The sequence below is a fragment of the Chrysochloris asiatica genome, unplaced genomic scaffold (assembly GCF_000296735.1).
Source record: "Chrysochloris asiatica unplaced genomic scaffold, ChrAsi1.0 scaffold00227, whole genome shotgun sequence".
In the NCBI taxonomy this organism is placed as follows: Eukaryota; Metazoa; Chordata; class Mammalia; order Afrosoricida; family Chrysochloridae; genus Chrysochloris; species Chrysochloris asiatica.
In genome coordinates, this window is record NW_006408745.1 from 2,662,473 (window position 1) to 2,672,790 (window position 10,318).

Consider the following 10,318-nt stretch of genomic DNA (forward strand, 5'->3'; position numbering starts at 1 on the left):
GGTAAGGTGGAGGGTCAGAGATAAAGAGGAAGACCCCTAATGAGATGGATTGACCAGGTGGCATCATTGATGGACTCAAGTGTGGCAGCGGTAGTGCGGTTGGCCCAGGATCGGACATTGTTTCGTTCTGCTGTGCATGGGGTCGCTATGAATTGGTTCCGACTTGATGACACCTGACAACAACAACAACAACAACAATATAGGAATCATTCTGGTAATCACTAAAAAGCTGCCACTTCTCCCATGGGTCCAAACAATCAAAAAGACATCGGTCCCCTGCATATTTACTCATTTGTTCATTCATGCGTTCTCTCAGACCTGTGTCAGGTATGCTAATAGGTAGAAGGCAAGGACACATAACCCAAGTTGATATTTGGCCTGATGTATGAATGTTACTTTCTGTTGTTAGGGCCCATTGATCTGATTCTGACTCAACCCTATGTAGGGTTTCCAAAGAGTGACTGACGGGTTTGAAGCACCAACCTTGTGGTTAGCAGTTCAGTGCTTATCCTATAATATTGCACCAGGAATGTTAGTTATAGTAGGAATTAAAATAATGGTGTGTGGAATTCTGCAGGTATTTCTTTTAAATCACTTGTAATATGTTAACATTTAACAATTAAATTGTGTGGTGCCAAAAATCCTGACAATTAATGCAAGACGATCTTAAGTGGCTTACTGAAATCAAAAAAAGGTAAAATTTCAAAAATGATATTCAGCCTTTATTCTGTGATGGAAAGAAAAATGCCAGCGCTTTAATTGCAAACATGATTTCCTAAAGTATTCCAAGTTTTCCTTTGAGATTTTCAGGGTTAGGGATTCACTATCCTTGTGCTTACTTGAATAGAAAGGGGTTTGATAAAAGTGGTATGTCTGCTAGCACAATTTAATCACTTAATACCTTGTTCCAATTGAAAACATAACCCAACCTCATTCAGATGATAGAGCACCTACACTTGATCTGCCTATGGCTTGTGCAGTCACTGATATTTCCAAGGGAAGTCTTATGATTGTTGAGATGGAAATTCATTTCATAGACTTGAGACTGAACTGAAAAAAAAAAAAAAATGTTCATTGCTATAAGCCACTGATGATTACTGAAAATGTTGCTCCAACTAAAAATAAGGTCGGTTTCAGTCTGGAAGACTAGGCCTAAGTGAGGGTTGTTGGTGTTTTTAACAGTGCTGTTGAGTAGATTCTGACCCATAACATCCCTGTACAGGGTTTCTAAGGAGCAGCTGGTGAGCTTGAAATGCTGCCTTGCCGTTCAAATGGCTTAGCAGTCCGGCGCATTAACTCACAATGCCACCCAAGTGAGGGTTAGGGACTGGGAATATAGATATAAATAGGAGAGAGGAAGAACTGAGAAAAAAAAATTCTGTTACTGGAGAAAAATAGAACTTCAAGGACACTGTCAGAGTATATTCTTAGTATAGTTCTAGATTCTTATAATTGCTGAAACAAACCAACTGCTTCCCAAAAAAAGTTATAAAATTATCAAAGGTATTAATTTGTCAACTTCAGTAGCTAGAGGAAAAATTTAAGCTCTTTTTAAAGGCATAGAATTCCTACAAAAGGACCATTTTCAGGAGCTCCATTTCCTACCAACAACTATTGGAGAACTTCATGTAACTTTTTGTGCCCTTCAATAAGAAACAATCATTTCATCCAGGCAAAAGGAAAAGCTCGTAGGATACAAAAAAGATCACGAAGCAGTGAAGCTTGTGGAATAGAGTTCTGCCTAAATTGTTGTTGTTATGTGCCATGGAGTTGGTTCCGACTCATAGCGACCCTGAACAGGGTTTCCGAGGCTGTAAATCTTTATGGGAGCAGAAAGCCTTATCTTTCTCCTGTGGAACAGCTGGTAGTTTCGAACTGCTGACTGTGAGATTAGCAGCTGGATTCGTAACCACTACAAAAGACTTAACAAAGAAAATCATCTAATTATATGTTATAAAGGCTATATTATGTTGCATGCACATACATATGTGTACTAAACTTTAGAATTGCTTTATAAAAAAGAGCAAATTAAAAAGTTAAATTTAACTTTTAAATAGCTTTTCAACAGTATATATTCTGATTTTACCCCTAACACCTAGGACATTATACATAATACATGTATACATTATACAGGAGGAATGAAAATCAGAAACACATATGTATATTTATTGAATTAGAAAACCTCATTAGCAAAAATATTCATTCTATTTTTGTTATGTATTTTTAAAGTCATGGTGTGGCACCATAGGTTAAACACTCAAAAGATCGATTTCAACTGTGAGATTGGCGTTTGAACTCACCAGCTGCTCCTCGAAATCCTATACAGGGTCACTATGAGTTGGAACTAATTCAAAGATAATTAGCAACAAAATAACATTTCCAACATAAGTATGCAAATCATACAGTGTATTTATTTTTTCAAAAAAATTTAGAAGTAATTATTTTTCAAGATTGAAATTTAATAAGAAATTTCAAAATTATTTTTCAGGGAAGATGATTTGAATATAGAAATACTTTTTCAATAGTTAAGCCTATACATTTGTTGCATGTCAAATGGTTTCAGTTAATGAATCAGATACAAAGGGACGGAAGAAATAGGAAATAAATTAGGAGCTATTATGAAAATTCGGATATTGCAGCATTATCACAATTGTGTCACAGGACCTTTTGCTAGGAATTGTATGTGTGTGTGTGTGTGTGTGGGGGACATGTGAGGACCTCTGCTCTTTGGCAGTTCATCTGTGGCTCACACTCAGACAATCAGACGTTGGTCCTCAGTTTGTTCTGCTCCTTTGGAACCACCCTTCTTTTGAAACAGCAGTAGCATGTCTTAGATAAGAATTGTCCTCCTTCTGCTCTTAACTCCGACTCCTAGAAGGTTTTGGAAGGGAATGTTGCTTTGACCTTGTTGTATATGTTGTTAGTACCATCCAGTTGGATCCAATTCATAGCGACCTTGCATAGGGTTTCCAAGGAGCAGGAACGGCTAGTGGGTTTGAACCACAGACCCTGAGGTTAACAGTTCAGTGCTTATCCTACAGCGCCACACCGGGACTCCTGTTTTGGCCTAAGGCCTCTTCAAAAGACTGAATTTTAAAAGGGCATTAGTGTCAGGTGATGAATTCCAGCTCAGGAGACTGTCCGCTCCCCTGGGGAAAGCAGGTCCCAGAACTCGGTTCAGTATAGACGCCACTCTGGAGCCCAGACCCTACCCACTGGCCACCCTAGGGTTTCCAGCGTTCAATTTCTAGGTGTTTAGCTTTGAGCACAATTCACTTCAAGGGAACCTGGAGCCACTAGGTCAAGGGTATCAAAGGATCAGCCCCGGTTTAGGCTTCTGCAGGAAGTGCGGGGAACCGCTCCTCAAGTCCGGGAAGTTCTCCCAACTTTGCTTATGACCACTTCCCTACAGCCTCCTGTCAGTTCTCTTCCGAGAGCTCGGGTGGCGAAAATCGCTTCTCAAACCCCACTGCTGAGAGGAGCAGACTGAGTGGGAAGGGCAATTCGTCCTGGTGTCCTCCGCTGCCGCTGCCGCTGTCGCACTCGGTCTGGTCTCTACCTCTCTCGCTTGCTCCACCCGAGCACCGACCGGAAAAGGATGAGAAATGGCATTTTCGCTTCTGCTAGAGGACATTGCGGTGTGTGTGTGGCTATTTCTTGTTTTGTTCAGTAGTTTAAAAAAATCCCCCCATTTTATTTGGAAACATGTCTCTGCTTATATTTGCCCTTCCCCCCTTTATTCGTTCCCTGTATCTTTAACTCCAAGATGAACGCGTGCCAGCAGCTATTCTGATGTCTTGAGGGACCAAAGGCCATTCCATCAATCCCCTGGGGTCACACGACTGAATTCCAGGGCCGGGGTCTCTGCATCTCTTAGACATCATTCTTGGGATTTTACCTCCCTCGGGGTATTACAATGTGAAGAAGCTGGGGAAAACCAGAGCAAGTCCCACCCAGCTCCACTGCTTTCCTCTCAAGATTGTTTTAGGAACATTGGCTCCTTTTAATCCGAGATTTACATTACACTTCTCTTTTGGAGACCCAAAAGGAAGGCATGGAATAGTGGAAGGAACAGTGGAGGAAACAAGGAGAGCGAAGAGGAAGCATTCAGATTACGTATTTATTTTATATAGAGAAGTGATACATATGTAATTTTAGATTTTATTCCAAATTAGAGTTCTGAGGCTATAGAAAACCTATTTTTAACACCACCTTCTCTCATAACGCTCTTGATTGCTTAAATTGCTTCTAATTGGGTGGCATACTTTACTAGAGATGAAGGACGAATGACAAGCAGCCTTCATTCTTTAGCACATTTAGATAATGTCTCAGGCTGCATATCTTTTCCGTTAAGGAAAAACTAGGAAACTCTCAAACTGCCTGCAGTTTTTCTAAAGGGTTTGTGCCATAGGGGAGGGATAAAGTCCTGATCATTACACAATCATGCAAACAGATGTCATTTTACAGAAGCACTACAAAAGAACCAATGCTATAATGGTTTCCTTAAGAGTCGCTCTGACTTGGCATCAGGAGTAAGCACGTTTTGTTGTTGTTTAAAACCATTTAGCCTTACTTCCTTTTCTTATTTGACACTTGTAGAAGTTTTTAGTAAACCTCTTTAAAACGTATATATTAACTAAATCCTCTCTCCTCTTCTGTTATTCTCCTCTCCCAAGGATTAGGCGATCCAGAACACCACTGGCATCCAGTGCCTGACCCAACAGCAGCAAGTGAAGGTCTTCACCACGCAGGGAAGCGCCTTTCAGCTTCTCGGGAGAGATAGTGACTGGCAACTTCCCACCCCTAACCCGGGTAATCCCAACTTGATTTGCTGAGGGCAAATGCCCTAGCTGAGGGATAGTTTCCCAAGTTGCTTTCTTGCTGCTTCAATTTAGGACATCTCAGAAATAAACAGACATCTGAAGGTGGTAGAAACTGAAAAATGAAGGACAACTGAACACATTTGACTTAGCACACCTCATTGTCTTGCCAAACTATAGTTTCACTTTTTAAAAATTACCTTGAACTGCATAAATAAATACACAAATACATAAATAAAATTAATATTGGAAGCCAAAGGAAGTGTCCCTTGTGGGTCAACTGCACAAACACAGGATTTTTCTTGCAATTGTTTAAATTTTTTTATGAGAGAAAACTCTAGAATGGCACAGGGGAGCCACTTTAAGCCCCTTTGGACTACTTCCCAGAAGAGTCCTGGATAAAGCAGGCAAATCCGGGTAAAGGGTGCTTGTATATCCTTAGAAGGGAAGTGGTTTCCTGAAGATGAGGGTGTGGGCAGTGTCCGCGCCTGAACGGGGCCACTGGGGCCAGGCTAGCCTTGCCTAACACAACTTTTCTGTTTTCTATACAAATCAGAGTGAGATCACCTCAAGGTTTTGAGAAGTTTAACTTTCTCATGCGTTAAAGGCCCACTTCCATATATCTTCACATTTACATTGGCACTTAGAGAGATTTTATCGGTCCCAGAAAGAAAGATCTGGGCAATAAGAAGTTCTCAAAGCTGGCATTCTAAATTAGTTCCTACAGTAAGTCTGTGTATTCCCCTTGGCCTTCATTGGATCTTGAAATACTGCCAAAACCTTTTGGCTTTTTTAAGGTCCTCATTTTATACAGTTATTCCTCTAATTGTCACTTCGTGGACAGAAGAAGCAAATACGGAGGGAAACGTCACAGATTGGAGGAATGGCAATTTGTAAAGTGAAAGGAAATCCCTCCGATTTAGGGGCATGCCTTTAAGCGATAGTTTAGAAACTGAGGAGCAGCATCAAAGTTGCTCCTTTAAAAAAAAACCGTTTTTGACTGGTAAGGAAGCAATTGCTTAGAAACGAAAGTGGTATTTAAATAATGCCCAGCACTTTGGCCACATTTTGGATTCTAGATGGGTCCTTCCTGTCCCAATTCCCTATAGAAAGAAAAAGGGAAAAGAGAGAGAGAGAGAGTGAGAGACACAGTGAGAGACAGAGAGAGAGAAACAGACTCAGAGACAGAGAGAAAGAAAGCGAAGCCGCTAGCAGAAACGGGGATAAGGAAGAGCGCAAAAGAGAAAGAGCGAAGAGGGGGGATATTTAGCAAGTTAAGAGATTAAATATTTGAACAGATTTGTAAATATATAGACAGTCCTTGCTATTTGGAATGTGTAATAATGCCTTTTATGGTGCCGTCTGGCAGGGAAGCTGCGGAGGGGACAGCTCCCTAGCACCTTCTTCCTTGGGAAATCAACTGGAAAGTTGATGGGCTCACAAAACAAAAACAAGAGCTACCATCTTTGGAGGCAGGGGTTTTCCCCTTCTATCCTTCCTTAAGTAAGAACGAAAGAAAGATTAAAAACAAAAAAACAAAAGAACCAAGAAAAGAAGGGAAAGCAGAACAAATGTGAAAAAAAATCTTAGTTTTGATGTTTCAGGAGTATCTTGGAAAATCATCTTCATGCTGAAGTAGTGTCAAAGTATTGAAGCTGCTGACATATTTTGGCTCTCAGTTATCTATTGTGCATATATTATTCCTTTGAACATAACTCTCTTGTCTGACAAGGGTGTGTGTGTGCATGTGTATGTATGTTTAGATAACCTGGGTTCGCTAATGGTCCTCCCAGGGTTGAACAGGGTCTGTCTGTGTCTTTACGCTTTCTTGCCTTGGCGTTTCCTGGAAAACTGCCCTGAGCACTGCTGATGGCATCTATCTTCTGTCTGTGCCCATGGGCAGAGGACAGAGGCTGTGGGTGTGTCTCTTCCGCAAGCGCGCACGCGTGTGTTTGTGTGTGTGTGCACGCCTCTCTGGTGTGTGCCTCAAGTGAAGCCATATTTTTTTTGCCCATGTCTGCGTCCTGTGTATTATGCAAATAGAATCATTCCACTTGAGTATGTTTTTGAGGGGGAGAGTATGATCCGTTTTAATTCTTCTTTCGTGTTTTCTGGACAATATTGCCACTGCGAGTGAATTTGCATAGGTTACCTTTCTGCGGTCCTGTGTGGGGGGTTGGCGGGGGCATGGTGTGCTGGTCAGTGGGCGTGTGCTCGGTGTGTGAGAGATTGTGTGCAGTCCGTGAGGACACCGTGAGCGCTTCTCCCCGGGTGTCCAGTCCCTCTCTGCCTTCCCTCCCCCAACCCCCACCTCCCCGTGTTTTGTATTCTGGGAATGATTATGTGCGTATTTACATATGTGTGCCTATTCTTCAGCCTGCATGTATTGTCTTTCCTTACAATCCATACATTTCATATATATTCTCTTATCTTTTGGCGAAGTGCTTCTTTTATTACCGAAGAATGTTTATTGATGTGATAATCTAAAATGAAAAGTGGTCTCCCATGAAGGAGATGGAAGAGAAAGGAGTGTTCATCTTTCTTAATAGACGGGGCAGAGCCAGTTGACTGGATCACAGGGTTTCTCTGCACTTTCTGCGTGTGTGGGGCGGGATGGGGGTGGGGGAGTAAAGGGAGTCTTTAACAAGAACAAAGATGGGACATCGCGCCCCCTAGCGGCCCGGTTTCATATTGCGCGGACCTGGATTTACCCTGGCTTTCTTTAACCGAATAAATCCTGAATTTCCTCTGTTAAACCATTCAGAAGTCACTTCTCAGGCCCAACCCCCAGTTTGAAGCCAATCACCAAGCGCCATGCAAATCACCTCTTCCGTTCGCCAAACCCGTAAAGACTTACATGGCCGCTACTGCTGCCCCGCCTACACCTCTTTCTCCCATCCTCACCCTTCCTCCTCCGCCTCCATCCAAACAGCTGCTGGGGAAGAAGGCAGCGCTGGGTGCCTCATGCATATGCAGACGCTCCTCCTCCTCCCTCCATCTTCTCCAACCCCTTCCCCCTAGCCCCCGCCTCTGCATCCTCCCATTTCCCTGTCCTCTTGGCTCATAGACGGGGAATTCTCTGAGCCCAGGTCCCAGGCACTGCTTCCCAGAAGGAGGCCTGCAGGCAAAGGGAAAGGAGGAAGCCACTACCCTTAAATCCCTCTGGAAGGTCAGGTTTGAGGTTTGCTGAGCTGTGGTGAAAAGACGTTGAAAATGCCGCTGCAAGATTTGAAGGAAGGCTTTGCACACAGTCTGATTTTGAAATATCTTTCTCCCCTTTTAACACCAGATTAATTTTTCTCCCAAACACAATGTTCTGGTCATATTCAAAGGCAGGATGATGATAGATGGTTTTATAAGCCCAGAGTTACAGTGTGTATTTGTCTTGTACATCAAGGCTCTGCAGCTCCTTAAACCGCAGAGAATTGAAGGTGAGATCAAACAGCGTTAGATCTACTTAGTGGTATTATAGAGAGTATGGGCGACAAGTGGAAGAAGGCCCGGTGGTTAAAGTGGTTAAAGAATTTGGCTGCTATCTGAAAGTTTGGCATCACCAGTCTTTCTGGGTAAGAAGTAATGTGTCAGTCCAAAGATGTGGCATCGGCTTCCCTAAAGATTGTTGTTTTGTTCTTGGGTGTCAACGAGTCAGGTTCTGGCTCATTATTATCCTATGTACAACACAGTCCTGTGCCATTTCACAATCATTTCTATGTCTGAGCCATCTCCTTGAGTTGTTATTTCTTACTTCACCAAGCAAATATCCAGGGACTCATCCCTCCGGATAACATAGCCAAAGTACATCAGGCAAAGTCTCACCATCCTAGCTACTATGAAGCATTCAAACTGTACTTGCTCTAAAATAGATTTGTTAGTTCTTCTGGCAGTGCATGGTAATTTAATATTCTTGGCTGGCATCATAATTCAAACACATCAATTCTTTTTCAGTCTTCCTTATTCATTCTCCAGCTTTCACATCCATATGAGGTGATTGAAAATAACCAGGCTTGGGTTAGGTGCACCTTAGTCCTCAAAGTCACATCTTTGCTTTTGAACACTTTAAAAGGGTCTTGCACAGCAAACGTGCTTAATGAAATACATTTGATTTCTTGATTGCTTCTTTGATGGAGGTTCATTGTGTATCTAAGTAAAATGAAATCCTTGACAACCTTCCCCTGTGTATTATGTTGCTTGTTGGTTCAGTTATGAGGGGTTTTGTTTTCATTATGTTGAAGTGTAATTCATATAGAAGGTTCTAGTCTTTTATCAGTAAATACTTTGAGTCCTCTTTGCTTTCAGAAAACAAGGCCTTGTCATTTGTGTATCATAGGTATTAAGGAGCCTTCTCCAATCCTAATGCTACATTCTTCTTCATATAGTCCCGTTTCTTGGAACAGATTGAATAAGTATGATGAAAGAATGCAATGCCATATGCACACCTCTCCTAGTTTTAAGCCTTGTAATATCTTCTTATTTGGTTCAAATGACTGTCTCTTGGTCTATGTACAGGTTTTGCATGAGCACAATCATGTGTTCTGGAATTCCCATTCTTTGCAATGTTATCCATAATTTGTTATGATCTACACAGTCAAATGCCTTTGCATAGTTAACAAAATGTAGGTCACTATCTTTCTGGTATTCTCTGCTTTCAGCCAAGATCCATCCAATATTGTTAATGATTCCCCTGGTTCCATGTCCTCTTCTAAATCTGCTTGAATATCTGGCAGCTCCCTGCTGCACTGTTCCTGAATGAGCTTCAGAAAAATTTTACTTGCATGTGATTTTAATGATATTGTTTTACAACTTCTGCATTCTGTTTGATCATCATTCTTTGGAATGGGCACAGATATGCATCTCTTCTAGTTGGTTGGTCAGGTACCTATCTTCCAAATTTCTATTCATCGATGAGTGCACACTTCCAGCATCGCATCCTTTTGGTGAAAGATCTCAATTGGTATTCCATCAATTTCAATTTTGATCAATGATTGCACGTTTTATCAACTTCAACCTTTGTGCTTGTGGTTTGAAGTCCTGGTGTGCATTGTAGGATAAGCACTGAGAAGATAATCACAAGGTTGGAGGTTCAAACCTGCCAGCCACTACTCAGAAACCCTATATGAGTTGGAACCGACTTGTTCACACTAAACAACACCAACAACAACAATAAGAGTAAATGTAATCAATAGTGTGTGAAAACATCTTTTACAACCACCCCCTCAACTTGTCCTTGTTTCTTAAATGTATGTTTTGACTATTTTAAGTTGCAATGTTAATTAATCACCTGACTCTGCCTAGAACCCAGTCCCTATTTTTTATAAACGTGACCATCTGGACAAATAGACACCAGCATAGTTAATAATGCCCTACGCGAGATGTTTACTGGGGCATCATGACCACTTTCTGATTTAGTGTGATGTTAGAATTGTAGCCCCCTTTGCAGTTAGTACATGGTAAAGTTTATCAAGAAATAGTATAAAATGTGCTTGTAACAGAGTGTCAGT